We start from the raw sequence: 16,540 nt of genomic DNA, 5'->3' as shown, positions 1-16,540 counted from the left end.
TCGTAGCATCGCCCTGTTATTTGTCAATACAATTACTGGTAGTAATATTATAGCATATTTTGCTAAACCCCTCTGTTTGTACCAAAATATTTCTTCCTATTTTTCTCTTCATAAATGGCTCCCGTAATATTGCATTTTAGCGTTATACCAAAAAAATATTTTCTTTGTTACCTAATTTAGGTTTCCTTAAGATAATAGTGGCGCTGGCTTTGTCTTATATTATAACATCCAATATTTGCTACTAACATAAAACTCACATACTTAAACAAAAAATGTATAGGATATTATCCTACTAGCGTTGTGTATATATGCGCCTGTGGTCATAAAATAGCAATAACTCTCATATCCTTTGGTAGGAGCCTACACAATGTGCTCTAGGTATTGATATTTTTTATTGGAATATATAGAAGCACCCGATTTTTATGAAGTTTTGAACCCATTATCCCCTAAAATAACATTTTTAAGAGAAAATAAAACTCGTAGGACGACCGCAGCAAAAAAAAAAAATTGTAGGTGTGATACAGTGATAGGGTGTAAGTATTAAGACTTTAATGAAGATACTAAATCAGGTGACTCGGTTATATATAAAAGTCCATAAGTACCCCATAAAGCAGTAACAATCCTTTTAAAAAGTACCTACTTGTAATAAATACCAACGGCCTATTTTTAAATTTAGTAATGTTAAATTTGCATCATGCTAGACTTGAATTCGTAACAATATTTAAATCATATTATATTAAATCATATGATTTAAATATTGTTATAAATACCTAAAAGGTTTAATTAAACCTTTGTTTCGTATAAAAACCCCTTTGAAGTAAACTCCCTCTTATCTCAATGTTATTGCAAATGCAATTGTTTCATTTAATTATCACATAACTGTACAATAACATCCTTTGATACTGAGTGTCATAAAATAATTAATCCCCTTTTAAAGAGGCATAGTTCTGAATGACGTAAATCAATTACGGGACTAATTAAATAATGTATGAAGTTAATACCTCGTATTATGCGATCCCACAGCTTTGTGCTCATTAAAAATCTCATTATTTTTGTCCTGTCGGTAATATAAAAAAATGAGCGTGTGTGCTGAGTACACGTGTCAGAAGTGAAACTTCTGTGGCAAGATTTAAAGATACGCGACCTTTAAATTTTACTCTCAACGCACCTAAAGAAGTTTCACTTCAAAATCCGTATTTTATTTTCATAATAGATGTAACAGTTACCTACATGTATTATGACAATAATAACAAAACCAAAAATTGAAGCAGTTTGGAGTAAGACCAGTAAGTCGTTAAAATTGCCAAGAAGTGGGTTAAAATAACTATTAGTTTAAACTTTACAGGCTGCTTACTGAGCTCCCGCTACGTTAGCCTACAATTTATTTTATTGGTTTCTACAAGCGAGTTTTAAGCGTCTTAGATGTAACCGTTTCAGTTCTAGCACGTACGAATGTATAATAAGCGAATCAAATTAGACTTATCTTTTTACACGCTTTATATTAGCTTCACCTGTATGTTTGTTTGTAACCGACTTCTTTGGGCGCGATTTTGACCCACTTTAAACGGCCAGATTTCGTTCAACCTTTGTAGATTTATTGAGGACCGATGACAATACACTAATTTGATAAAATTTTCTATTTTTTAGTTCGGTTTTCTATAAAAAGCGTGTTTTTTAGTTTTTTTTTTAAACTATTATTATTATTTTAGAAATACTCTTTGCAATGCCCTTATCTTCGTGTAACGGATATTTCATATTACACTCCACATTTGTAGAGGAAAATCAATATATATGCGTTTTGATAATAATACTTGTTGAATAAAATGTGCAAACAGTACCTAGTCATAAAACAAACAAACTCTTAAATCATAACTCCTCATGGGCCCACACATAATGTATTCAGGATAAATATAAAATCGTTAACTACAACCATAGCGTTTGTTTAATAGCACAATAGCATTTAATACAATATAAACAATGCATTATAGCAGTGTCTGGAGCCGTCGAGATAAGATAACACTGATGGATGTTCCACACTTAAGTCTGCTTACAAATAATGACTGCGAGGGTTGGCTTGCTCTAATACTGCCTAGCACTCTATGTAACTCCACAAGTTACTCCTATTGGCACGGTCCAATAAATACCTTTGTTCACTTTACATAGAGGTGCTGTACTAGCTATAGAGGTGCTTTCAGCTTTGAATTCAAGCTAAAAACTGTAACTATAAATTATATTGGTCTCCCGTCTACGTTATAATCGTTTTAAGTTTTTCTTACGCTATTCTCATGCTTCAAAGTTCCGTTAATTGTATCGAAAAAAACGGAATGGAATAAGAATAGAACGTCACGGTCAACCGAATCTGAAACGCAGTTCATGAAGATACCTATCGTTATTTTTTTACTAAATTGTCGGTGTAATAATTGGATTCTGAGTTAGAAGACGTATGTAATTATGTATACGAAACGAAACATTGAAATTATCATAACGCAAAGAAAAAAAGTAAAGGGCAAAGTGGTACTGGATGATTAATTATTTTCTAAATTCTGCATAAATAATACATTATTGAATAAGACACAGTACACGGAATTATAGACCTCCAACGAACAATGAGCTTTGTCTTAGGATTTTAGAATTTAAAATTGACAAATTAAAATAATCATTGAATACTACAGATATCTCCATAATTTTATAAGATTTTAAGTAATTAGAAGCAATGCTGCACTAATTTGCCACTGCATGCCACTCTGTGGATGTATAGTGTAATTTCGACCAAGACGCATGATTCTGATGGAGTTATCTCCGTTGGTTTGTACCAACTGTGCAAATGTTATTATGTAATTACAAGTAAATAAAAGTAATAAATAAATTGTTTAAATTGTTTGTTTAAAGTGCACGCTCTATTCCAATATAATAGTGTGATGAGAGATTACATGTCAATATGATGTATGATCAGACGTTTTGTATAGAAAGACACAATACAAGATCCCACGATCGTTAGTCAACCAATTAATCACTAGACTTAAGTATAAATAACAGGATATATTATTATACAAGCATAAAACCAGTCTGCAAATTTTACATGATTGTGTTTTGCGCCAATTTTTATTCTTATTTCGATGAACTAGTAACGTCACTCTAACGATTAAGTAGAATCAACTAACACTACTCACATAAAAATAATAAATATGACATATATATGGGCATGCCAAAGAAATATACATAATGCACTCGAAAAACATAAACGTTCTGTCGCAGTCGGGTAAAAAATAATAGAAGTCAGACAACGTAGACGCTTCGCACCCCACTCGTTAGAGTATAATTTATTTTTATTGGTTACTGCGAGCTAGTCTTAACAATGTTAAATATTAAATGTTTATTAAAGCAAGCTCTAATTAGAAATAAGAGAGAAGACATTGCATTTATTATTCAATATAAATCTTTAACAGTACCTATTTGTATTTAAAAAATCATGTTTATTATTTAAGTACACTACTTACAATCTACTCGCCTTCTCTGCAATTAAATAGTTCGTTGTATGAAAATTGTTCCCTTTAAAATGTTTTATCTCTACTGCCTTATTCGCGTATAATAAAACTATGGCCGTACCGAACAACACCAAAATAACATTATAGTTTAGCCGTGAAAGTTTATCAGGCTTTCGGATAGATTTTCGTCCATCCAGTTATCTTTACAAACTCGTGTTTATGTAATCTAGTTGTATGAAGTATGAATACATAGTTAATGTTATATGTTGATAATATTTATCATGTAAATGTGTACAGCATTATTTAACTGCATGGTTGAATGCAGATTACGAGGTATTATTTACACAATGACAGATTATGGGGCAGTGTTTACACACAGTATTTTTGAATTCTACTCTGGGGATCCCAATTCTCAACTCTAATGCAGAAACATAAAAATCAACATTTCGCATCACAAATGCCACTTTGTCTACCTTAACTCGACAGCCGTCAGCTATTAGGTAGACGTTTGTAGCAGATACATCGTATTACGAAATGGGTTCTAAATTGCTTTGATCGTTTTTCCGGAACGCTAATGAATCCTCTCGTTCGAATGAACCTCACAGCTCGGTGAGGCAACCTTTATGTGATATTTAGCTCACGTTGATTTCAAATACTAAGGTCTGATATACGAAAATTGTTTTCCAAAGGAGAATATGTAGAGTATTAACAGAATACGCCTGAGCGTTTATATTACTGGCGCTAAGGGTTACAAACAGTTATTATATTTGACACAAATTAAGTCTGCCTGTAAGTACGTACTGCCTTTTACTATTTTAAAGTCAGTGAATTTTACGAGCTATATAGCATACTGTAATAGAGATTAATAGAGATAAACTGTCTGCTTCCATTTTTAATGTGAATAAGGAACTAAATATGTCAGAGCCGAAGGGTTTTGCCAAGGGTTAAATTGAACCCACGACATGCTTTACCCCAGGGCCCAGACATGGTTAATCCGGTCTCGAAACACATACCTTTTTTGTTTAAAGTATAAATAGGCTATAATTTTGTTTCGCCAAGTGTGACAGGTTAACTCTTTGGGCGTTGGGCTCTTCATGACATTCGTTAACCTTTTAAAACAAATAACATGAAGAACCACTGAGGATTGATGAGTCTTCTCTATGCATAATTTTTATATACCTTATCTATATAATTCTCAAAATTAACTTAGTATCGTTTTGAAACTAAACGCGTTTTGTTAATTAAATGTTTTATTGCATAAAAATATCAGCCTCAAAACACCGGAAAAGAGATTTCTCTAATTCAATTTAATATTCCTAACATGTCATGATTTCAGTAACAGATTGATATATTCCAACAGATTGCTAATATTGCCAACTATGTGTCAGCGAATGCTTGAAGCCAACTTTGATTAACAAGCCAAGGCTTAGGCGAGGCTGTCTCGAGTTTGTAATAGTTGTCGAACTAATAAAGTGAAGATTATTGATTTGATGCCAGTAGGCTACAATTTGTATTGCTTACGTCCATTTGATGTCACTGAAGTAGAAAATTGAAATTGCCTTCTCCTTGGGAGAGGCTTGGTAAATGGAAATTGAAACAGGGACATATGGTATCAAATTGATTTATGCAAGTACTGGTAGATGTGTGGTAGATAATTATTGAGTGATGAATTTTATGTTTTCAATGTTTTTATTATAACGATAAATAATTTTTTTAAGTTTTGAGAATAGGTCACGTTAAGTTATCCCTCAGAAGCAAATGTTAAATTATATGTCCTTAAATATGCGATAAGAAGAAAAATGAACCACACTTTTTAAAAAATAGTCTAATTTATGTAGAGCTACAGAAATTCTCATCAAGCTTGTAACGTATGGGTTATTTGCCCTACAATCGATAGCTTCAAGAATCTTCTTTTTTCAACCGACTTCAAAAAAGGAGGAGGTTCTCAATTCGACCGTATTTATTTTTCTAACCTCCTCTTTCAGGAACTCAATGTAATCGTTTATTTGAATCTTCTTTTCTAATCCTCATTTCTTCCAGGTATCTGGCACAACCACGAGAACACAGTGGCGATGAGCATGGGCGGCCGCCGAGGCCGATAGTACAGCGCGCGCCCGCGCAGGCTCCCCTCCTGTCACCCGCGCCCGCGCCCCGCCCCCGCCATGGTGCGAGACAAGAAGTCGCCGCATAAGACGGACTCGCAGAAATGTAAGTTAAATGGAAACATTGATTTACAGGTCAATATGGTATTACAATAATCAAGGATCCGCTGTGATCTAAAATGTATCGTATACTTTATGTGTGTGTTCTTTGCATTCATCCGTGTTTAAAGATTCTAGTCTATTAATTGAACGGCTACATTAAACACCTAGAAAGTTCCTTAGTTAGAAACACCGCCAAATTTCGATGTTCTGGATGCTATGGAACGTCGTGCCAAGCGAATTATAGGAAAAGACCAGCTATTCGAAAACCGGCTTCTGAGCCTTGGTCATCGCCGCAAAATTGCCAGTCTCTCAGTTTTCTATCGACTCCATTTCGGGGAATGTGCAACTGAATTACATGGCCTTATCCCAGCTTCCCCTTTTTTCCAAAGGACGTCCAGGCGCACGGCGGGATACCACCCTTATCTGGTAGAAATGCCGACTGCACGCACAGCACTTCTTCGTCTTCGTTCTTGATGCGAGCTGCCAAAGAGTGGAATTCTCTGCCGGCGTCCATCTTTCCAGAGAAGTACAACATTGAAATTTTCAAGAGACGAATGAACAGGCACTTTCTAGGCGGGCGTGACTTACCACCTTAGATCTCCTCACCACTTTCCATCAGGTGGGACTGGGGTCAAACGTCCACCTACTTCGTACTACGTATAAAAAAAAGTAAGATGTATTGACTTGAAGAAATGCCACCTACTGTTAGTCCTGATGTTATGGGTCCCCCTATGGGATATTGCACTGCGAAAATTTCAAGACGAATTGGAAAGATATTCATAAGAAACAACAAAGAAACTTATTAATATGGCTCCGTTGTCAACATTTTTCGGAGCACATCATTGTTACTGAAAAAGTATACTTAATAATGATTATAATTTAATGGCTAACTGTCGTTGTTCTACACAACGTAAGTTAAATAAAAGCTACATACCCTTTTATCTTAATTTTCCTTCAGATTAATTTCTGAAGTTTGTTTATAATTACATGTACGTTTTATTACAGTAACATACTTTTGTCCATTCACGCCTAATTTAAATTTGTGTTCTAAATATTGTAATTTAAAGTAAATATTAAAATAGTTGCGGATGGTTATTAGTTGTTTTTATTTAAACGGATGACTTTAAAGATTGTAAAAATGGATATAATGTGCAGGAATAAAATACAGAAAAACTGATAAGGTTGAATGAAAGAAATCTCAAATTGCTTTTCTGCAAGTGATCTTACTTACGAACCGTGAAATGGTTCTTTTCAAATGAGACTCGAGGATATTATTTTCCATTGAGATATACAGATACCATTTTAATCGAACATCAGTTTAAATAACTGATTGCATGTGGCCACAATAAAATTATATGCATAGCATACGTTTTGTTGTTTCGAATATAATTTATGATTAGACTTACAAAATTTTAAAAGCAAATTGCACCGTAAATAACTAACTCGTATTACTAAATTCAAACGTCAAAAGGCAAAAATTAGAAATTTCAGTAAATACTGGAAATCCATCAAAATATCTCATATGACCGAATTCGTTCTGAATTCTGGCTCGCAATAATGAAGCCAGAGATTACTGCTAAGCCAGGACTAACCTGATCACCAGTAGCCACTCGGATCACCATCCACTTTTGTTCAACGGAATGTAATTTCAGAATGCAATTTCATGTGCAAGTCAGGAAAATCTCTTTTACTGGGACTATGTTGGAATTGTTATCGGATGAACATTCTTTCAGAGATCACATTTCTAGTATGCTTATCGTATTACATTTGTTCGATAAACATATTTTGAAATTGACTTTAAACAATTGTTGAAAGAGCTTATTTTCATATTAAGGCTCAGAGCATAAAGTTTAATGATAAACTCTTATTATATATTAATAAGGACAATACTTAAAGACATTGTTTGTGACGCGTTTGTATTCTTCATCCGAAAGTTATTACTAAGTATACATATTTAGCTCATTGAAAAGCACTTTATAATTTCGTTATATGTGTTATAAATAAAACATTTGTCATAAACGAGTTTGTCTTTAAATATTGCAATTCCTATGAAAAAGGGATCACGGTATGAGGTGACATATGTATTTTGGATGCTCTAGCCTCAAGGGAATGAGTTCTTAATTGTAATGTTTTAGATGGGTCAAAATTTGGTATATATACTAACAATGGATGCTTTTGTCAGTGTCACAATGAGCTAGCAAAAATAAACAATTGTCCGATCTGCATTGTCGGGCTCCAATGGCACTCAGGAAAGTGGCAATTAGTTATAACTACCACTACATAAATTGTGTAAAGCGTTGTGAAATGTACTAGAAAATAATAGAATCACAATAATAGTTTGTAATTCTAAACGTTTAATATCCTTAAGTTAAGCCCTATTAACTATACATAACAATTGTGAAATGCAAATAAGAAAGATGTGCTTCAAACTATTCAAGAGCAAAGGAGTGTGTCAATGTTATTTAGGATGATACAATATTTTGTTAACCCAAAATAAGTGGCTTCGGGTTTCATATCGCGTGACTATGACATTGTGACTCTAACACGATAAGAAAACTTCAGTAAATGGGGATTCACTCGCCGTTGAAAATACATTCATCAACTGACGCAGAGAATTTGTATTTCATCATATTATTTTAAACATAAGTCATTAAAACATGCTAACGGTTTCAATTAGTTAATGTTCGCATGCAAAAACGTGAAAATTAATCGATGCTCAGCGGTGCAGGATTATTGATGTTAATTTTAGCTTATTAATTTTAGTACTTACTGGTATTTGAAAATCATTATTAATATGATGAACACTTTTAAGTTTCCATATTCACAACATATCTATGTGTTAGTAATATTAATTATTGTAGTTAAGTCCCGTATATCTTTGCGAGGTATGACTTATGTGATAGATGCTTATCATGTCTATTTATTTCAAGATGCATTTCAGATATTAGATTTAGATGTCGTAGTTAAGATATTACAACAGTTATGTCCGAATCTCTAACACCTATAAGTATATGAAATATTTGATTGCGATAGACTGTAACGCCAATCATCAAACCTCATGAAAATTTTTTTAATGTCTCTACCCGTTGGTGACTTATATTTTGGATATTGGGAATCGAATACAAGACGCCTCCGTTTCAAGAATGGAAATAAGTATTGTGCCAAATAGACGGTCAAAATAGCAATATTGATGTTATTACGTTAGAGGACCGAACAAAGATGAAGTCAAAATGGAAAACAATTTATTTACGCGAACTACGATAAATGAGAAAATGGGAAATTTCCATAACATAACAAAAGGGACGATGGGGCTTTAAGAAATAGGGTTTTTGCAATAAATCACATCATTTATACAATCACATTATTATACAGGTACAAGTAGATGAAATGCTTATGCAATGATAGAAAAGGGCTGAAAGTTCGTCTCTATTTCTGTTTCCTGTAGATATGAAGTTTTATATATTTGAGTTTTTGCGACAAGTTTCAAAATCTGAATAAAATAATTTTCTGTTTAAACTATTTGTTAAATTAAAATAAGCATATAAGCTTTCTTAACTGATTCATAAGAAGCCCGTTGCTTTTATTAAATTTCATTCTTATAAACGTGTCGGGAAGTCCGCTACATTTGCGTGATGGATTTTCAGTTTATTCTATTACAAACATGAATCCCTTATGGCGGAAATTGCATTTGCATTTACGCCGCTATAAAAATACTAAAATAGGTTGTATAGCGTATTATACATGTATATGTGATAGTATTGCGTGCGGTAAGTGCGTGATGTTCCATCAACGTCACCGTCTCCTGCTAGGACCGGCGCCCTTCGATCGAAAACTCTTCGAATCGGTATATTTCCTGTATCGGATTTCAGATAGGACAGGATAAGTGCTCTCATTACGTGGAAATAGTGTTGGGGCTCGATCGAATGTTTGTGTCTCAAAATTTTTTGGATTATACGTTGTTTTGCTGGTTTGATGTATAAATATTTTCGAGTGGTGAAATTTGCTGATTATTAAGTTTAATCTAATTATACGGACTTTATTAAGTTTTTATTTGATTTTATAGTTTTAAAGTATCAACTTTTAACAATTGTCTATTCACAATCTGATTCTTCCATAGGGTATTATAGCGTCATTAGAAAGGCCATTCACAAAAGCGACGTAATGACGTAATAAAAGTTGTTCGCAAACACGATATGGGATATAATTATCGGTGTTCGGAACTTCAATTCCAGATGTTGAGCGAGTGTCAATCGATAGGTACAATTGGGCTAATTTGGCTGGTGTCGGCACGAGTTGCGTCCCCGGGGTACGTGTGCGCGTATTTATGCGATCTAATGAACATTTTCACACACGTATTATATTCTCTTCAATTCTATGTTTTCACGTATCGTGGCAAATTGGCAAAGAAGCTATTATTTGCTTAACGTTCTCAATTGAGACAGATTGGTGTGGGAATATTTCAATAAGTGTATACAGTTGGGTTTTTATGTTCGCGTGATGCAAGGCAAAATAATTTGGAAAGTTTTAATGTTTGCATTTATTACGTGATCGACAATTCGATAAGCGATTCGCGGGAATGGAGATACATTTTACTAATGCGTCACGTTTAGGCAAATTTCGTTTCATTAAAGACAATAAAGATATATCGCAGATAAGAAAAGAAAGAGAGAATTAGCTCTTGAGTCACGTTTCCACTGTTTTTGCTAATCAACGCTTGGAAGTACCCAACGAAGACAACTATAATATAATTTAATTAAAATAGATCATTTTCGAAAGAACTCTACACTTATTATAGATGCAATGCTGGATATATTTTTTTTATTTATACGACTTATAAATAAAAAAACCTACCTAGATAGAAGTTTAATGAAAAACTAAATTAAAGCTATGATAATCAATAGATACGCTTAATAAGTTATAACGAATACATCACAAAGACTTTATTAAACTTTTGTTGTAGTTATGTTGCTAAACCTTGACAGTGACAACAAAGTAATGGGAGACATTTTGCAATTCTTCGTTCGTAGCACAATCAATCATGTCGGTGAAACTTTATTATAAATATCTAGTGATTTGTATATTTTATTACAGCTGATGTTTTGAACGTGGCGTACCGTGAAATCAGGTTGTAGATTTATTGGATTCGTAAGCCTTTTTTTTATAGTGGAGAATGCATTTAGGCATACCCAGGGCACTCGGGGGAAGAGCCTTGGGTTATGTCGGACTCACCCTGCTGAGTGCAGGGTCCTACCGACTGTGTTCCGCCGTGCCGCTTTATTGACGGGGCCGCGGGTATTCGGTAGAACCGCGTCCGCAGACCCATCAGCGGCAGCCTATCTCCAGGCCCAACGCGAATGTGGCGGGAGGCCGCCATGTCTACCTTCCTGGGGGGCGGCGTGAGTGGAACACTTCTCACGGGATTCGTAAGCCTATATTATAACAACAATTTTTTGCTATGTCTACCGTTGAACAGAAAAAGTTCAACAGATTGTAAAATATTACACAATTAGAGTCAATAAAGGCATGAAACATGAACAACTTGCACAAATAATTGTCTGGGCTACCTAATAGTATCTAAGTTTAATAAATTTTTTAAATTCATGTTCATTTACGAATTATCGTCTAAGATATAAATGTGATAAAAAGTAGTAAGTAGTCTTTAGTTTATAAAGAAACTATAGGTAGTTACATAGATCACTCTACAATTTTAATATTTTTTGAAAATTGGCGGTCGTCGTTATTTTATACAAAAGTAACAGAACATCTCAAGCAGCATTAATATTATACAAACTCCAATAAACCATTAAAAAGAAATTTCGCTTTGTAACACAAAACATAAAGCATTTCATTACAATTTACAACGTATGTGGTGTAAATACGTAAAAACCTCAACATTTGCTCGTAAGAATATACATACATGAAAAGTTATATCATTTCACATTTATCACAAAGCAGACATTCTCATGAAATAATTTTCTAGAATTCAAGCCATTTAGGGTGGAAACGATCCCTTACGGCGTGTTTGTAGCTAACCCTCTATGATGAAACGCAACATCAAAGTATATTCTGTTTTCTTCAAATGTAAACTAACCTTTTGTAAGACGAATTAAATAATGAGCCTTCTACACGCGTTCTAAATTAGGTTACATTTTGATTTAATTAGAAAGGCGCGGTAACTAAAATTTTTACATGACAAAAATACATGTTAAGGAAAAAGCTCTGTGTTTAAATTTGTTTCATATATTTTTTTATTTCCTTATTTAATATTTATGTAAGAGAATCCTGCTACACAGCTTTTTCTTTGTTACTTTCACAACATATGCGTTAGTTTTGAAATAGATGGCTTACAATTACAGGCCATGTGTGGGTCTGTTATAAATTTTCTGTGTTTTTCTCCTAGAATTTTTAATATATGTAGTAAAGTAAATGTATTCTTTTCTTTATTAATTCATTAATAGACTGTTCACTGAATATAATTGGTATTTATTTAGTACCTAAGCTAGTATCATTAAACACATTTGTCAATGTGAGAGTGTTTACGAGAGGTACTTCATCACGGCTTACAGATTTAGTGCGATCTAGAGAGATATGGATTACATGGATAGAAAGTACATACATAATATGTCGACATACAGGAACAGTACTTACGACATTTGTTTATCTTAAAGTCAATCTATGTTGGATAAAAATAAGGTTTATTTCAGATTGGCAAGTCGTTTACACGAATATGTATTCCCAAAATACTTAATTATACCTAAACTGTACTATAAAAAAGAGTGACGTGAATTACACAAAAAAGCTGCAGAATATTAGGTAAAATATTACATAATGTGCCAATTATGACATTTGTTTTTTATAACTATGGATTTTGGAATAATATTATTCTATACATATAATTTTTTTACTCAGCCATTGATAGTTATTACGATTCAATTAAATTAATTTTATATGCGTAACCGAATTCTAAATTATTGTTTTTCTCAAAGAAGAACACAAAGGTGTAGAGGCGACTTACATTCGTATTTATTCATATTTTATATTTGTATAGATTTGTTTTATAATATATATAAGATACCAAATGGAAGATTAGGTAGATTAGCTGTTATCCTTATTATAATTACGGTGACAAATAGCTCAAATTATCCATGCTCGGATTGATCTTGAGGTTATTCACTTACCTTGAATAATATTATATGAATATTATAATATGTAATTATGGATACGTATATGGAACAGGAATGCTTTTCTTTATTATATTTTCACCAAATGTCACGTATTTTCTTTATTCTCAAACCAAGACTTATCTTCAGAGATATTTTCAGTGTTGTTGAATTACGATTTAACTACAAAAATTTCTCCACCAAATAGTTTCATAGCACTAGACCAAAATTCCCATGCCGCAGAAAATTATTGTTTTTAAATTGTTTATAACATACTTAATTACAAATAAATACAAAAAAAATAAGAAAAATATTCAAGTCAAAGGAAAAACCATTATCCTCGGCCGAGCCACGTCTACACTGGCCGAACTGCTTCGCGCAGCAACTGCTTCGCGAAGCTGCTCGCTCTGTGTGCCTATCGACGAAAGTTACACGCAGTAAAGATAAAGCTTATAATAAATGAAAAAAATTAATGACCGTCAATCGTCATTATCCGCTAAACAGGCGAAGAGGCAATCCGCACGTAAGATAATGTTGAGAGAATGTGCAGTCATTTGAAATTATACCTATTGCTGTCGATACATTCCCGATAATAACATTAAAATTTTATACATGCTTAGACGTCGTATTTGAATAAGCTGATGGAAAAATTGTAGTAAAATGGGAGGATCAACTTAATCTGTTCAAGTAGGTTTTTGTGTAATGTGAATGAAAGAAATACAAGTACATTATATGCTTTATAATTGTAGTTTTTTAATAATAATAAAAGTTTTTAATCAAGTAGATACTGAAAATCATTACCTAATAATTTACTTAAAATATTGTTTTAATCGTGGTGGAAAATCGTAACAATTATAATCAAAATATAATATAATATATTATTACTAGCGGTCCGCCTCGGCTTCGCCCGTGGTACATATGAAAAATAGATGTTGGCCGATTCTCAGACTTACCCGATATGCACAGAAAATTTCATGAGAATCGGTCCACCCGTTTCGGAGGAGTATGCAGACTAACATTGTGACACGAGAATTTTATATATAAGAAGATAAAAACTATGACGAGTATCAATTTGTTATCAGAATTCTTTGCTACTGCATGAAAGCTAGCAAAACAATTTTTACATCATATTTTATATGAGTATATAAATGTATGTATGTAGGTACTCATTAATGCGCTGACACCGGTGTTCCTGCTTACCCAGTAGTTATTCTAACGTGCTTGTGAATTCTTTTTTTGCCAATGTTTCGCTGCAAAATTTAATAAGTGCATGTAAAATTTACTTATTAACGTTCCGTACTTTGAAAATTCACAGCTTGTTACATATTATGGCGATGGCTTCGTGAAGTTCTGAGTCCTTTTCCCATTTTTATAATAGTAATAATATATTAATTATTTAAATTTGTTAATAAAATTAGACACAAGTGTGTTGAATAATAGCATGCGCGAGCGTCAATATATTGAATTCGTAGAAATAAACATAAGTTAAATGAAAATTTCGTACATCTATTAATAGATTGATAGGTATAGAATAGAACTTACATTTTTCTGTAGCAGAATTAATTATCATCAGTGGCATTCTTAATTTTGAAATGTAAACAAATTAACATTGATCTTTCGAGCTTTATCAAGCGATATTATTTTATTACATATATAATTTTCGTACTTCTGTAACTACCAATTTCTGTTACTGGATATTTGGGGTTTCCTAAGTAACAAGTTTTCGCTAGTGACTTTAGGAAGTAAATTTACTGGAAATCCAATTTGGCATGTAAAACCACAACCACATCCGTTGACTGCTTGCTAAAATGGGAACATGAGAGTAATCATACAATTTAATTATTCGAATCAATCGAAAACAGAATCCATTTAGTAGTTACATATCAAACATACCAGGGTAATGATGATGACATTACTAAAATCCTATTGAGCTTCAAACATTTTGTATTAAGGACTGCTAATATATTTTGGTCGTTGGTTATTGCGTAACAGTTAACTGAAATACTTTGAAATTTAAATGATCGGAGCTGACGATTTGGTATTTTGTTGGCATATCTAAAATGAAATTATATTTAGCTAGCTGTACGGCGCGGTTTTGCCATCATTACTATGCTCTTACGATTGTTGCGTAATGATAACCTACAGCCTTCCTCAAGAAATGCTATCTATCAAGTATCAAACACTGAAATAATTTTTCAAATCAGACCATTAGTTTCTGATATATCGCGTTCAAGCAAAGAAACAAAAAATTGGAAATGTACGCCATGAGTCAGTTTGTGAATAATGTGGGTCAATAAGTTTGGAAAATATAATATTTATATTTTATAACTATCCCTTTCCTTACCTCAAATGAGGTAAGAATGAAACCCAATTATAGCCTATTATTTATTAAGTACGTCATTGACATATCATGTGGATTTCCCAGTTTATTGATATAATTAAATACATATTAATATTTATAGCGAAGTTTCCGGAAATCCCAGCTTCTACTAAATATTACGTTTTTATATAATAATCATAAAAGTTACGTTGTAAAAGATAGATATCTAATGAAATCAATGAAAAATAAATTTGTCTTGTTTTGTGGTAAAGTAAAAATCCACAATAGGAGTGAATATTGTAAAGGAACATTATAATACATAAAGTAACATTGTCATAGTGAATTCCCTGAATTTGCTAAAGTTCAGATATTTTCACTTTGACGCCAATTTTCGACGCTTCCATGGATAAACTTTCAGATAAAGTATTGTTTTCACTTGAACCGAGCGGCGTTGTCATAATTATAGCCTGTAGCGTGAAACAAAAGAATTTTTGTTGAATAAACGGTTGGCGACGAACCTTTGGCAAAACGACACTTGGACATGTACTAAAACAAACTCAAACATTTATTTATTCAATAGTACTTCTTCTAGAAGCTATTGAATCGTCATAACATAGTTTTACCATTTACGAGTACGGTCTAATCACACACAATAAAATAAGTATGAGTGTTAATGGAAAAAATGTATTAGTTATAAATTATAATAGTTCTGTTCGAATTATAACTACTTTTAAGTACAACATCGAAATTTATGAAATTTTTCAAGAGAGTAAAATTCTAATTTTTGAGAACGAGAATGAATAGAGACATGTATTGCGAAAAAGAACTACTTATGGTTGGTTGGGATTTTACGTGTATCGTCATTACCTAATAACTTTCTAAAAGATGTAATCATTATGACTGGTTTTTAGAGAATATGAAGTGAAGTTTGAGTTTGAAGAAGTTTAAGATGAATAATGCCACAGCAGCCTTCTACACTTTGAGCACTTGGGAAGGTCTCTTTTACACTTTTATAAATTATAAAGGTCCATTTGTGCAGTTTATTTAAGTTTCTAATGCTGAATGAATGAAGATACATATTTATTAAGTATAGTATTGTAAATAAAAAGAACATTACAACTATAAAATAATATGAAACGCACATTTTTCAGCGTAGAGCCAGTAGAGCTATTTATTGCACGCCTCATAAGCGAAGCGTTGAGGTGGGTACTACTGTCACTTCGCGCAAAACATCTGATTTTTCAAACTTAAAATGTCTTTATGTATCATACATTGCACTTGTAAGATAATACATACACACACATATTAAGAAAAAACACTATTTTTAACGTTCATGATATTTTTGATGTCATTTTTGTTATTTAAACTAGT

Source organism: Colias eurytheme, chromosome 10 (genome assembly GCF_061535395.1).
Source record: "Colias eurytheme isolate Ceu_HAF_F1 chromosome 10, ilColEury1 Martin Lab GWU primary, whole genome shotgun sequence".
Lineage (NCBI taxonomy): Eukaryota > Metazoa > Arthropoda > Insecta > Lepidoptera > Pieridae > Colias > Colias eurytheme.
The sequence above is the reverse complement of the archived record's forward strand: the minus strand, read 5'-3'. Positions refer to the sequence as shown.